Source organism: Alexandromys fortis, unplaced genomic scaffold (genome assembly GCF_014885135.2).
Source record: "Alexandromys fortis isolate MF-2015 unplaced genomic scaffold, M_Fortis_MF-2015_v1.1 scaffold_10, whole genome shotgun sequence".
Lineage (NCBI taxonomy): Eukaryota > Metazoa > Chordata > Mammalia > Rodentia > Cricetidae > Alexandromys > Alexandromys fortis.
The window spans coordinates 5,861,653-5,877,280 of record NW_026067895.1 but is presented as its reverse complement, the minus strand read 5'-3'; the positions used below and the strand labels follow the sequence as shown (position 1 = coordinate 5,877,280).

General features: G+C 37.9%; 1 long non-coding RNA gene across 1 annotated transcript; it reads right to left on the bottom strand.

Annotated features, from left to right (window-relative positions):
- Nucleotides 1–4,763: 4,763 nt before the first annotated feature.
- On the bottom strand, nucleotides 4,764–15,583 carry LOC126510842 (uncharacterized). The gene is made up of 2 exons (XR_007594524.1): nucleotides 15,525–15,583; nucleotides 4,764–10,576 (listed from the first exon to the last, which is right to left on the bottom strand). It is a non-coding gene; the product is annotated as an uncharacterized lncRNA (long non-coding RNA).
- Nucleotides 15,584–15,628: the final 45 nt, after the last annotated feature.

The window sequence follows — 15,628 nt, the reverse complement described above, 5'->3', positions numbered from 1 at the left end:
AACAAGAATCGATACCAATATATTTGTCTAAAAACAGTAACTCACAATTATAAATCTATTATCCCATCATCCCTCTTTTTTTTTTTTTTCAAAATGGTCCCTGAGCTTATAAAATTCCTCCCCCAACCTCCCAACCCCTAAATGATGTCCCTAAACCCAGGGGCAAACTTTACTGGGAGAGGGGACGTTGTCCTCTAGAATTACTTCCAGCTGTCATGGGGGCAATGTTCTTTCTGGGGGATCCTGTGAAAGTAAAATGATGGTTAAATTTCAAGATCAATGTCTTTTAAAATTGCAAATAGTCTCTGAGTATTTTGTGGAGGTCTGGCCAGAATGTTGTACAAGATGTGCACCATTTCAGCTAACCAAGTTGGGATCGTCTTGTGCAGCTGGTACCCAAAACAGGTCTTGTAGTAGTGCTATCAGTATCATGACATCATATCAACCAGGTAGAGTTGTTGTTGTGGGGCCCCATCTTCTTCCTGGAAACTTCAAATGTCACTTCAGGAAAAAACCCTTGTTCATTGTGAAAACCTTAAACATTAATCATATAGACATACATATATATATTCAATGAAAGGCATGATAGATATATTCAATGAAAACTATGATAGATATGAAGAAAAGCAAAGATGTTTTCTAAACTCATATTTCTTTCTGTCCCATATCATGGCTCTTGACATGAGACAGAAACTCCAGAAACTCTGCGTTTTTCTCTTACTAACAGGCTTGGAATTGGAGAGGGACTGAGCCAGAGTCCAACTTCAAAACTAGCTCTATAAATTTAGAAATATATTTTAATATATTTTACTTTCACAACCCATTCAGTTTTCTTGATATTTCCTATTGGGCAGGTATTTTTCCATCTGTCAGTATCCAAATATCCAGGGTCCCTTGAATTTTTCAAAGATGAGTGTTTTCCTGTGGAGATAAGAACAGAACCCTGCCCCCATTCTATATGTTTTTCTTACCACCTACCTGTATGAATATCATCATTGTGGATGAGTTGTCATTTCTCCTTTCCAAGAGGTTTCTCCTCTTCAAATTGAAACTTTATTAATTTTGATGGTATCCACAATTTTTCTTCTCCTGTGGAAACAAAAGCAAAACCCCTTCCCCAACATAGCACATCTCCTGGCTTCCATTGAGAGGTCAGCACATCTTTGAAATAAATCGGTTGATTTAGTTCAGCAGACTTTTCCATTATCCAATGTCTTTCTGCTGCTGTCGTTCCTTTCTCATTAGCGTTAAGAAATTCAAGGTTAAACAACAATTTTGGGACCAAACTAGCCAGGTGGCTGGATGAACAAGCAGCCCTTCCCCAGCAACACAAAGTAAGCATAGAAAATCCTTTCCCAGCACATCAACTCCTAGCCAGCTTCATATTTTATGTGGAAATGTGAATTCTGTCCTTTAGAAGAAGACTCAGCCAAAATGTTCACTTCCACTATTCTTAGTCTGTGTCAAATTTAAGTCTCATTCAGTACAAGGACAAGTGAAATAAATTATAGGTTTTGAAGAAAAAAGTAGAAGTAAAATTATTTCCATTTGTGAGTATCATGATTTTCTAAATCTCAAATATAAAAAAGTCACACTGACACATACTCACACACAAACACACACATGCATGCATGCATGCACACACACTCCTACCAATGAAAAAAGAAATTCAATCAAATTACAAGATAAAAATATAAAGATCAGTAGCAACTTTATATTATAATGAACATTCTGAGAAAGAAATCACATTTTTAAGAGTTAGCTGATATCAAACATTTTAGAAGTCATCTGTATTCTAGTCACTTATTATAGCCATTGACCTTTATAGAAGGTCCTGTGCTTTAACATTCCTCTGTGTTGAGTAGCATCAGCAGCTAGGTAAATGTTCATCAGTGTGTGAACATTTATCAGATGGACTTTTTTGCTCCCTGTTCAGTACATAGACTCTACAAATCATTACCATAAGGGTAATTCTTAAAATAATCTATTTTGAGATAACCTTTGTGGTATTTTTGCTTCTGGGAAATATTAACCAAAGTTGGCGATTCATTGATTTTCTATTTGATAGGTAGTATCTAGTCAAAGATGATTAATTATTAATCTCAAAGGTCTTTGAAAAAGAAAGCAGCCTGGGTTGGTTTACAACAGGTTCAGACATGAGATTGGAGAAGATCCTGGGGAATAAATCTGTGAATGTTGAAAACCACAACATCACTATGATCTTGATGAAGAAAAGACCTGAAAGAAACTGGGACTGATCCTCCAAGAACCCGACACTGACTCTTTCCATAAAATGTTTCATTGTGAGATTTGTAAACTCTAACAGATCTTTATGACGGGCAGATTTGTGATAGTCCAGAACACCATGCTGATTGTGCAGCTATGACACCTCTTCCTAGAAGTTTGATTTATTTGATGTGTCATGTGATCTCTTTTAAATCCTACTCTGGGATGTTAATCAACCTGACATTTAGTTTCCAGAGATTATGAGTTACAGCAACTTTATTTCTAACAAATACTTATTGAGATGGTGCATAAGGTGAACATTTTCATGTCTTCTTGAACATAATGTATTCTGGGAAGAAGGGTGACCTGCCCCGCTGAAAAAGGTACTGAGCCATGTGGCTAACATAGATAAGAATAATGGGTTAATATACATTACAAGAGTTAATAAATGTCTTGAAAAACAAAAAAAAAGAGTTAATAAGAAGCCTGAGCTAATGGGCCAATCAGTTTTATAACATAGGTAGATCTCTGTGTGATTTCTTTGGGATTTACAGGTTGTAGGAACTGGGCAGGACAGAAACCCCAGCAAGCAGGTCCTCATGTTACAAACAATATTGAATTACAGTACATAAAATCCATAGGTACATAGTATATTCTATTGCATTTTATTTTTCAAAATCCTGTTCTTAACCCATTAGACTGATTTGATCCTCTGAAATCAAATTTTTCTTTGATAATTATTTTGATTATTAGGTTATTCGGTTAAAAAAATGAATACTCCAAGACAGTGTGCTTGACTTCTCAATAAAGAATGGTTCATTCTAGTAAATGTGCCCAGACTATTCTTATGGTCAAAGTGCATTTTGGTAAGTCATCAAAACTGTTAACTAAAAGTGTTTCTCACTTCAATGAAAATAAGAGACAGATTATTCTCAAGTGAAACACAAATTTCTATGGCCTAATTTGACCCAAATAACAAGCCCCAATTTAAAAAGGTTTTCATTTTATAGGTACATGTTTTAGGGAGTCCACGAAAGACCAAAGTACAGCCACTACTAAAGTCGAACATGGTGAACCAAAGGCTTTTTGGGGTTACATATAGAAATATGGATGAGAGGTTACTTATAGAAGCATAAATGACTTGAAGACAGATGTATCATTGAAATGTACCCTACTATGGGTCACAGCTCATAAACCTGGAACCTGGAGCACACTGTATGGTCTGTGAGCAGCTTAACAGATTGAAAAGTACCCTTTCCAAGTGACTCAGTTGATTAAATCACTTCTAAGCAGCTGCCCTTGTTTCTGTTTCTTCCAGGCAACTGGTCTCATCTCATTATCTTCTTGGCAACTTGTATCATTTGAGAGTCTTCTTTCCAGCTTGGCTTCTCAGAGTGACTCTTAGCAGTCTTTATTGTTTACTTTTGGGAGGAGGGCTAATTGAGTAAATCTGGTCAGTTTCAGGAATTCCTAAAGACAGGTTTATCTTCTGTGTTAAGGAGATTCCTAGATGATTACAATGTTTAATTCTCAGAGAAAACTTCCACACAACATTATAGAACAAAGGAAGTCATAAATCAAGACATTTTCAGATACATTGATGGGTGTATCATATGAGTAGATACAGTAAAATGGGAAAGCTCTGCAATGGGTCTCAGAGATATCTGACAAAATTCCGAAATTTGAGTTGTTGGAAGATTTAATTCATCTGAAAGATGTTACCTGAAAATTTCAAGGATGCTGTGGGATAATGCTCTTGTTCCATCTAAAAATTTGTCACTCATATTGGTTTAATAAAACACTGATTGGCCAGTAGCCATATAGAAAGTATAGGTGTGGCAACAAGACTAGGAGAATTCTGGGTAGAGGAAAGGCAGAGACACAGTCATCAGCCAGATATAGGGGAAGCAAGATGAGAATGACTTACTGAGAAAAGGTAACAAAATGTAGGGCTAAACATAGACAAGAATTATGTTGTAGGAATTAATTAATAAATAGGTTGAACTCATAGACCAAGCAGTTTATAATTACTATGAGTCTCTGTCATTTGGGACTGAGTGACTACAGGACTGGGCTGGACAGAAACTTCGATTTATACTAGACTTTACATGCTGAAGTTATTACAGACAGCACTTGGCAACCAAGTATTCATCCTATGTGGTTCTGGGAGACAGCTCATACTCAAACCAGAACAGACATAATTTCAGCTGTGTGATCCAGAGGTGAAATCTAAATAAACCACCAAGTTAATTGACTTTAAATGGTTACATTTGTTGACCTTAAAATTTTTGCCATTCCACCTGGAAGATCTTTTCTATTTTCCCTTATCAGGAAGGAATATTTGATATCATATATATATTCCCCCTAGACTCCTCTTCTTTACCAATTGTGACTTGGTTATTATTGACTTAACTGCTAATATCCACTTATAAATGAATACATGTTTGTCTTTCTGTGCCTGAGTTATGTTACTCACGTTGTTTTTTTTTTCTGAGTTCTATCCATTTGCCTGCAAATATCAAGACATCATTTTAAAAAAAAAAAAAAAAAAGAACGGAGAAGTACTTCATTGTGTAAATATATCTCATGTTTAATCCATTTTTATCTTGAAGGTTAATCAAGGCTGTTGTCAATTTCTTTATATTATGAATAAGCCCACAGTGAACATGGTTACACAAGTGTCTCTGTGAAAGGATAAACCATCCTTTGGGTATATGCAGAAAAGTGATATAGCTCGGACTTGAGGTAGTTTGGTACCCAATTTCCAAAAAACTATCATATAGATTTCTGTAGTCATTAAAGAAGTATTTTGCTCTCACCATCAGTGAAGGACTGTTTAACTTGTTCTACATCCTCACCAACATGTGTTGTCAATTGTTTTATTGATCTTAGTCATTCTAACAAGTGTAAGATGGAATCTCAAAGAGTTTGATTTGCAGCCAGGTGGTGTTGGTACACACCCTTATTCCCAGTACTTGGGAGGCAGAGGTGGGCCCATCTCTGTGAGTTTGAGGCCATCCTGGTCTAAGAGAGCTATAGTACATCCAGGATGTTACACAGAAAAACCCAGTCTCAAGAAAGCAAAAAAGAGTTTTGATTTGCATTTGTCTGATGGCTAAGGATGCTGAACATTTCTTTACATATTTTCAAGCCATTTGAGATTCTCTATTGAGAATTCTTTATTTAGAAATGTGTCCCATTTTAAAATTAGATTATTTGGTTTTTGATATCTAGTATTTGAGTTCCTTTTGTATTTTGGATATTAATCCATCAGATACAGAGTTAGTAAAAATCTTTTCACATTCTGTAGGCTGCTGTTTTGTCCTTTTGATAATGTCCTTTCACTTACAGAAGCTTTTCAGTTTTATGAGGTCCCATTTATTAATCATCGATCACAATGCATGAATTATCAGTATTTTTTTTCAGAAAGCCATTTCCTGTGCCAAAATACTCAAGGTTATTACCCACTTTCACTTTTATCATATTCAATGTATCTGGTTTATGATGAGGTCTTTGATCCTCTTGGATTTGAGTTTGATGCAGGGTGATATGTGTGGATCTACTTGCATTCTTCTACAAGCACACATATAGTTTCAGCAGCACCATTTTTGAAGATGTTCTTTTCCAGTATATATTTATGGTGTCTTCATCAGAATCAGGAGTCCATGGGTATATGGACTCAAATGACTCTATAATTTGTTTTCCATGCCAATATTATGTGGTTTTTACTGCTATAGTTCTGTAGTATAGCTTGAAATCAGGGAAGGTGAAACTCTCAGCAAATATTTTATTACTCAGGATTGTTTTAGTTATCCTATGTTTCTTGTTTTTTCAATATCTATAAAAAATTCTTTTGGTATTTTAATAAGGATTGCTTTAAATCCATGGATTGCTTTTAGTAGGACGGTAATTTTTTACTATGTTAATCCTACCGATCCATGAGCATGAGATACTATTCTATTTTTTGTTATCTTCTTCAAAAACTTGAAGTTTATATCATGTAAGTCTTCCTCTTTCTTGGTTAGCATTACCCTAATATATTTTTATTATTTGAGGCTACCATGAAAGATACTGTTTCTCTGATTTCATTCTCAGTCCGTTTGTCATTTGTATATTGGAGGGCTACTATTTTTGTTTGTTTGTTTGAGCAAGAAGAAATCCATGCTCAATACTGTTTATATATCTAAGAACAGATGTTTGTGTAGTCAAGAACCAGAGACTAAATAGCCCAGAGATCTAGGGTAAACCCAAACATAACTGATCTCAAATAAAACAATGAAATAATTCCCAGTGATACTCTGGTATACTCATAGATCTGTGCCTTATCTAGTCATTATTAGAGAGGCTTCCTCTGGCAGCAGATGGGAAGAGATGTGGAGGAGACCTACACTCAGACATTATACTGAGAAAGAGTCTAAATGAGAAGCCTCTATTAAATGTCTCCAACCAGAGCTTAGGGAATCCTGCAAAAGAGGAGGTGGAACAATGTTAAGAGTCAGAGGGCATGGAGGACACCAGAAAAACACAGTTTTATGAATCAACTAAGCCAGGACCCATTCCAGTGTCTACATAAGTCTGCAATAGCCCCTGAAAGACCTGGATAAATCCAGACACCCTAGTAGGAAAAAATAGACCCAAAAATCTAAGCAGAGAGAGAAGAATCAGAAATCTAGGATTAGCTGGTTCAGTGACTCTGTTTCAGGAACTAGCTGAAGATAAAGTTAGATTGAAATCTTGAGATACAGGGAGTCTCCTTTTGGAATATTCTGTTTCAGGAACTAGCTGATTATAATCTTGAGAAACAGGGAGTTGCCCCCTTGTGAGCATCACTGGTATTTTTGGAAGTTTTTATGATGCCCTCCCTTCCCCCTTTGGATTACTGGGCTGTGGTTTCTTCTTTTAAATACCCCTTCTCCCAGTTACTTGGGGTTGAACTCCTCCCCTGCATGGGTTATGAGTCTTGGCTCCAGTGTATTGGTTCCTGTCTTGTCGAATAAACCTCTTGTGATTGCAACAAGGACGGTCTGTCGTGAGTTACTGCGGGGTGGGGGGTGGGGTTGTGTTATCCTGAGAATTGAGTGAGAGTCTCCCCTCACTGGAGGGTCTTCACCCCTATACATACTTTCTGAAGTCCCATACATACGAAGTGAAGTATCACTCATGGTTCCATAAGAATTTAAGGATGACTTTATATTTTATAAGAAAAATGCCTTCAGAGTTTTGATAAATGATACTTAAAATGCTTTTATTTTTGGAGAAATTTTATAAAACCTTTGGTTGTTTAAGAGACCAGAGTATCTGTCCATTTACTAATGTCTTCTTGATCTATTTACACCAATGATTTACCATTTCCTATATAAAATTATTCTTGTACTGCATTGATAAAGAAATAGAAAAGCAGGAATAAATTCATTTATGTTTGATATGGACATAGTTATGTTAGGGCTATTTGTGTGTGTGTCCACGTGTACATATGCCAGAAGTCAACGTTGAGTTTCTTTCTCAATCACTATCTAGCTTGTTATTTAAGCAGAGCCTCTCATTAAATATGAGCACATTGATTGGTTATATTGGCTGCTAAAATATCTTGGGACTGTTCCTCTCTGTGTCTCCCATGCTGGGACAACAAGCTTGCAGTAATGTGTATGGCCTTTCTGCTGTGTGCTCAGGATAGGGGATTGGGACCTCATGCTTGTGCTATAGGTGTTTTCCTGATTAAGTCATCTGCCCAGACCCAAATGTAATTATTTTCAAACATACTTTATATCTGAGGGAGCTAGAATCCATAACCATGAAACCCGTGGCTAGAGATCTGGTTGTGAATATGCTAGAGAAATTTGCACATCTCCTATTTTTATGTAAATATTCTTCATGCTATTTTTTATTTTCATTATGTTGTTTTTGTATTTTATTTCTACAAAGACTTTTCCTTAGTTAAATTGCTTTTTTGTGTGTAACAAAAACATGAGCCACATGTATGTTATAAGTAGTAAGCATCACACAAACAACACAGTTAGAATCCCTATTTTTGTTTCTAGTAGTCACTGTGTATCTTTCTACTTCACATTCTCATTTGAAAGATGTGTAACTGTGATATATTTGGCAAGAGGAATATCATTTAGAATGGAAAATAAACTTTAAGAAAAAACCAATATATTTTATTTTTCTCAAATTTCTTAGAAATAATTGGAAATGAACCACCCTGAAATGTAGAAAACACATACGATTCAGCTAGGTTATTTTAATTCCTGAATATTTCAGGATTGCTTTATCTTCAAACAATAAAAAAACATTGATAAAGATAAAGAAGACTGGATAAAGTAAGATGAAATAACTGAACTATGTATGTGAATTACTTGGACTCTAAGTCATGAAAGTCAGTCCAGATCTTATAGAACATAAAAAAAAAATGCTGGTTTCTTTAATTCTGTGTACAGGTTCTGTAGGAAGGCAATGAAGGTGCTATTTGGAAGAGGGAATAAAGGAGGAAGGGGCAGAGAAGCAGCATTCATCACACTACTTCCTGAATGGGAAGGAAGCTGGAGTCAAGAGAAACCCTTTTGTCTCCAGGTGCTTTTGTCAGGGGTGCTATCACAGCGTGAGAAAATAAGTAATACTTCTGGGAATGGTTCAGTAACAACTGCAGAGGATCTTTTCTGCTTAATGTAATGTGGACAGTTTATGCCCATGGCCATATCTATTAGCATATAACATTTTCATTTGCCCTGCTAAACATTTAATACTAAGTCACTTTCCTTGAGCAATCTTTGCTTCAAAATCAAGAATGAGGTAGCTGGTTATTTTCCCTTGCTGGCATAGTGAGCAGTGAAGCTGAGGGTGAGTCCTTCTGTGATCAGGTTTCACAACGACTTAGCACTTTGTGAAAGGAAGGGGTAGGAACCTATTTGCTTGACCTTTGTGATGTCTGATAGCAGGGACAATTGCATGGTGGGAGAACTTTGCTTTAGCCTTGAGTGATGACTTGCTCAGATTGCTTTGTAAACATGTAATGTTTGGGGTCATGCTAGTTTGTTACTAAAGTTCGTGTTAGGAATATTTCCTAACATGAGCTCCCTGCCAACACAAAAATTCCCAACCAAGCCAAATCAAAACAAGCCAAATTAAGAAATATCCAGGTTTAATAGGAGATTTGGCTCCTTAGGGGGCAGGAATGGACCCCTGGGAGGAAAAAAGGGAGACCACGTGCTCTTCTTTTGGGAGATCACTTAAATACCCTGGGGAGTGGTCCTGATCCCATCCCCAGGACGAGGTCAGGACCTGGCATGCTGAGATTTGGAGTCCAGACCAAGCCTGGGTCTGGGATACATGCAAGGGGCTGGAGCCTACACTCCCAACTTGACAGTCCTTAGTTAAAATAAATATGTTTGTTGCTTTAACACTCCTTTCTCTACTCCATCTGGAAACCTGAGCCTGGCCTATTATTGATAGGAAGTTTCTTTCTAAGTTAAAAATGTAGCCTTAAGAGAAAACTAAGGAAATGGATATTTTCAAAGATAGTGTTGCCTTTGCATATTTAGACTGAAAGACCCCCATACTTGAAAGAACCCCATACCCATGTACTATGTTAAACTTTGCTGAAATTTAGCTGGGCCCCTCAGCTCAGCCGATGCTAAAACTAGATATCTATAGTCAGACTCACTGACTAGGCTAAGAAGAGGGAATCCTCCAGCCCCTAAGGCAGTTTATCTAAATTGTCAAACTTGCTGCAGAGTGCACTATCTAGCTTTGTGTTTTTTGGGACTACTCCACCCCCTCCAAGACATCCTATCTAAATTGTCAACCTGCTAGAGGGTGTTTTATCTAGCTTTATGCTTTTTCGGGGAAATTCGGGAATAGACACAGGGCCGTCACCAGGGTGAGCTAAGCCCGCTAATTTGAGAACCAATGAAATGCTGTTGCTAGACAAGCAAGCCTCTTATGTAACTCCTAAATCCTTATAAATACATGATGTGCCATCAGCCTGGCATGCTCAGTAACTTAATTGTAACTTAGTTGCTGCAGCATCCATAGGCTCCTGGTGTAATCAATCAATAAGACACCTCTTGCTGATTGCATCTGTTGGCCTAAATTATTGACTGGGGGATTTCTCCCACCACTCTTGAAAATAAGGGTTTTTCAAGACCAAGCTATAAGAAAGGATGTTATTTAAGGGGATAGTTCCCCCAGATACTTCATGAACACTTGATATGGAATATAGGGGTAAGAGAACTGAATATTGAGCACAAGGTCAGAATGGATCCTACCAGTCTTCCCTCACTCCCCTTTCTTCACAAATTAGGATGCACTCTGTGAAGTCCAGGTCCATTGACTGTCCAATGTTTCCACGACCCTTTGAAAGATAAAATGTAAGCTTCTTGGCATGTGTTAAATCTGCTTCATGGTAGGCCTGGCTCACATTAGGCTCCTTTCTCAACTCCTTTCCCCATAAATGCTGAGCTTCAGATCCCTTCCAAGAACAGAAGTCTCTGTCTTGAGTGTGTGAGCTAGACTATGGTGCCTTCCTACATGAAGGCTGCACATTTGACTTCTCATTCCCTCCACCATATTTGTTCCCTCTCTCAATCCCTCCCTTCTTTCTGAGATTACAGGAGTGATCCATCATGCTCAGCAAAGTCCCTCATTTCCTCCTACTTTTTTTTATTTGCATTTTTGGCTAAATCCTTCTTGTGTTAATTACTATTTTTGGATTCTGTCTTGATTCTAGGAAATTTTTCTAAACCCCTAAAACAGTTCATTTACACCCTCCAAGATCTTACAGAGTTAACTAATAGATAATTCCCTCCTTTTGGTGACTATTGATCTACTGATTACCTTGAGTACTTGCAAACAAAGAAAAGGTTCTGCAGGTAAATTTAATGCAATGCACTTTCTTTCTTAATCTTTCCTCAGTTTACAGTATCCTAGTACTAGGGTCTGAAAGTATGATCTGACCACTTTCAGAAATGTATGCATTGACAGTGATTGCTAAACTGAGACTTAAGATGTGAAAGCAGTAACCTACTATGTACATTTAAACTGTAAGGTGTGGGGATCCTACAGGGATCCATGACCTGATGTGGCCAGGCCCATCTGGCCTTGGTGCTGCTCTCTCTACAGGCTGAAAATTACAGTGTGATTTTGTAACTTTCTTAGTTATTGACATCACCAGGTTTGCAGCAACCACATGGTGCCAAGATGGAGGTGATCACATGAGCCAAGATGTCAGCACCGACATTATTGCCTAAGATTCCTGAAAACACCAAGCCCTCAAGACATCAAAGCACCTCCTTTGCATCCCTGGTAATTCCTATGTCATTGGTATTTAATCCCGCTTCCCAATCTTCTCCCAATTTCTTTCCTCCTTTCACCTTCCTAAATGCTTCTGCACAGAAGTGGCTCCAATGCTCCAGGTGCTGGCACTGTCTTGGACAACACTCACTGCTGTACAGTAGGATGCCTGACTCCAAAGGCCTGAAAGAGTTGTTGTTTACTAGGTGGCAATGCCACATAAGACTGTTGAGACTTTAAATCATGGTTTACTCTCTTTAGTAACTATGTTTAAGCACACTGATGTTTGTATATTCCTGATTATTGTGCTATTGTCTCCTTTGCCTTAGAAGATCTAGAGATTCAGACTTAGGCCATGCCAAATATACCATCTCATATGTAAATTTATGTGCAATGGTATTCTGTATGTGTTGCTTTTAATGGCACATGAATAAAGCTCTTTGGACCAATGGTTAAGCAGAGTAAAGCAAGGTAGGAAATTGTACAGAGATGTAGATAGAGAGTAGGCAGAGTCAAGAGGACACCATGTAGTTGCAGAAGGAGAAAGACGGTGCTGCTAGAAACTTCCGATAAGCCATAGCCTTGTGGTGATAGATTAATGGAAATGGGTTAACTTAAGATGTAAGAGTTAGTTAATAAGAATCCTGAGGTAAAAGGCCAAAAATATTTATAATTAATATAGTTTTTGGGTGCTTAGTTGGATCTGGATAGCCAGGAACTAAAGAGAAATCTCCATTTACAAAATGGCACCCAACATGGAACATGGATCCACATAAGTCCTAAAAAAGCTTAAGAATAAAAAGTGGGGGCTTCTAGAACGACAAAAGCAGGAGCCACATGCAGCTTCTTGGTAGTGACATTTTTTCAGATGGGCTCTGTTTGTTGGTGGTGAGCAGACACATGACTCCATTAAGGTAAGTTTTTCTGACTCATCATTAGCAGCAAAACCTGTGCAACTTCTTTGAGAGACAGCTTCCTGGATCATGCTGGCAGCAGTAACTCTGGCTCTTTTGTGAGGTCCTGCCCTTAAACAGGATTTGAGGGTAGTGTGCTTCTAGTTACTTACTGGTGACATAGAGCCCCTGTGTCCCTGGAGCTGAGGAAGTAAAATTGGCTCACAGTACTCGTGGTAAATGCATGTAGTTTCATTGTTTTTAAACTTTCTGTAAATGGCACATAACTATAAATAGTTAAATTCTATAAATTTTACTATTTAAAAGTTTAACAAATCATAAAGAAGGAGAAAGACTACCTTCCCACCTTTAAATATCAGTTCAGTCTCAGCACTGTTCAGTGGGGCTCAGCACCAAGGCTGAGTCCACATGCACTGTCTTATTCACTCAAATGACTGAACTAATGTGATTTAAGCTATGAGTACAAAAGTGAAGGAGGAGAATTACTTCTAGCAAAATGATGACCATGTTGTAGGGTAATCTATGCATAACATAAATCTCAGCGAGACTGATCTTTTTGCTTTCTGTCTTTACTATTAGGAAACCAATTGGAAAGTATAGATAAAATATTGAATATTGTGTTAGACAGGTAATTTCAAAGCCTATACCAGCCAAGTTCCGGGAGACAACCTTGGCCTACAAGGTATAGCAAAACCTCTTTATGCTCAAATAATTATTTTATAAAAGTTTTAATCCACAGTTTATTGTAGAGACCTTACTATCCACTGAGTGGTTCAACTGCATTAGATGCCTGGGATACATGGTATATAAGTATAAGGATTTTAAAGTTAGACAATGCGCAAAGAAGGCATCATAGTCTATTTATGTTACTTTAACAACAGACCCGAGACTGGATGTCTTTTAGAGAAGAGTCCTGGAGTTTAAAAGTCAATTATCAGAAGTCTAGCATGATCAGAAATCTAGCTGTGTGGTATCAGGATCCTGACTTCTTTTGGATCTACACATTGAAGACATTTGCCAGAAAAGCTAGTGAAATAGTTAGGTGTTAGGGTATTGCCCATCATGTCTGAGGCTCTGGATCTAGTCCATAGTACCAGATGGAAAAGTCAAAGCAATGAGGCCGGGACTAGAAAACAGAAAATCACCAAGAGGCCTTTCTGGGCTCTTTCTTATAAAGTCATATTTCTGGGTTCTTTCTTATGAAGTCATTAATCTCACTGATAAGGTCTTCCCCTTCATGACCCATTTTTATCCCATAGATCCCACTTCTCACACGAGCACATTGAAGGTGATGACTTTAGCACTTGCACTTTGAGAGGAAGCAAACATTTGGCCCACTGCAGAAGAGTTCATTACATTATTCAGTTATACTTTATTACCTAATCTTATTTTAATTTCTATTATTCTTATTAGTAGAAGGTTCAACTACCCATGTAAGGAAGAGCTTTGCTCTCATAAGGAACTGCTTGTTCAATGGAACTGTGTGCTGATGGAACTGTGTGTCTGTCGAGTTGGTTTCAGTGATGGCAGAAGTCATGGTCTGTACATTTCTTGGTAGAAGTACATGTTTATCAAGAGTTAGAAGTCATTGCTTAAATATAACCCTGTATTTCTTTGTATGCATGTGTATATAAGCATGAAATTTAGCTTATCACTGAGAAGGAAGTGATTAAATACTGTTTGCAAGGACCTGATGTTAAAAAAGTACCAGCTTGCACTGGGTGGTGGTGACGCACACATATAATTGCAGCACTTGGGAGGTAGAGGCAGGTGGATCTCTGAGTTTGAGGCCAGCCTGGTCTACAAGAGTTATTTCCAGAACAGGCTCCAAAACTACAGAGAAACCCTGTCTTAAAATGCCATAAAAGAGTATGTAAATAAAAAAAAATAAAAAAGGTACTAGTTCTGTCATTAAATGAAAGCTTTGGGTCTAGTCATGAGGAAGGCCTACCCAGTTCCTATCATTTTACTAAAACCTTATTTTTCCTCTTTAAGGGAAAAAAATGAATGAAAAAGTCTTTGACTTTTGTAATCATCCCTAGAAATAAACTTTTGTATAAAGTAAATTCTGGGCTTGGCAACAAAACATTGGAATTTCCTACCATAGCCCAGTACTGAGCAGAAAAAAAACATCCTGGCAAAGGAAACCAAAGTTTTGGAAGGCACACATAATGGTTAGTAAGTACTTGTTGAAAATTAATGAGCTGTCTTTGTAGCTGCCTCCAGTTTTTTTTTTTTTTTAACTACATGCTGTGATTCTCGGTTTAAGGAGTACATTACTATATATCTAGTGAAAGACAGTGAATGATGTACCTACTCAGAGAGTAAGTCGGAATACCAAGAATGTTTTACAACCTGTGGTTTTACCTCCTTGATATCAAATAAACAAGTTTTGGATCCACAGCCAACTGTGACCATTGCAAAATGCAGCTCTTTGGGCATTGTTCAGAGCCCTAGTCTGCATGTTATGTAATAGCTGTTGTGCAATTGTGCATTTAACTCAAAGTAAAAAAACACATTTCCAAAGTGTTAAGGGAGCAAGAGATTAGAGGAGCAGAAGTTTCTATCTTAATTAAAATGAGAGGTGCAGGGTATTCAAGGACATCCAAAATGTACTGTCTGAGAATCTAGAAGATTGTTCTGTTCTCCAGACCTGACTTGTCTCCTATTTTTGCCAAATACAACTATTTTAAAAACATAATCACTCTGACTACAGGGCAAGTCAAGTTAGACCCCCCCCCGCTCATCTTTTGCTTAGAGGGGTCATCCTTGTGTATTCTTGGAAATTTCTCTAGAGCCTGGTTTATGCTAACCCTATAATGGCTCCCTCAATCAAGATATCTTTCCTTGCTCTCATCTCTGCCTTTTGTCCATCTTGACTACCTCATTCCTTCAAGTTTTGTTGAAATACGAAGCGGCGGGGCTGTGTCCCCAACACCCCAGCCGCTTGGCTAGCTCATGCCCGAAATAACAACACACAAACTGTATTCATTTAAGAACTGCTTGGCCCCTGAACTCTGGCCCTTACAGGCTAATTCTCGCACCTGGACTAGCCCATTTCCAATGATGTGTGTAAGCACCCCAAGGTGCGCTTACCGGGAAGAGTCTAGCCTCCGTCCATCATGGTGTCTCTGCTCCAGAGTGCAGAGATGTCGAGTCTCTCCGGGAGCAGAACAGAGTCTGACCTCACTTCCTCTTCC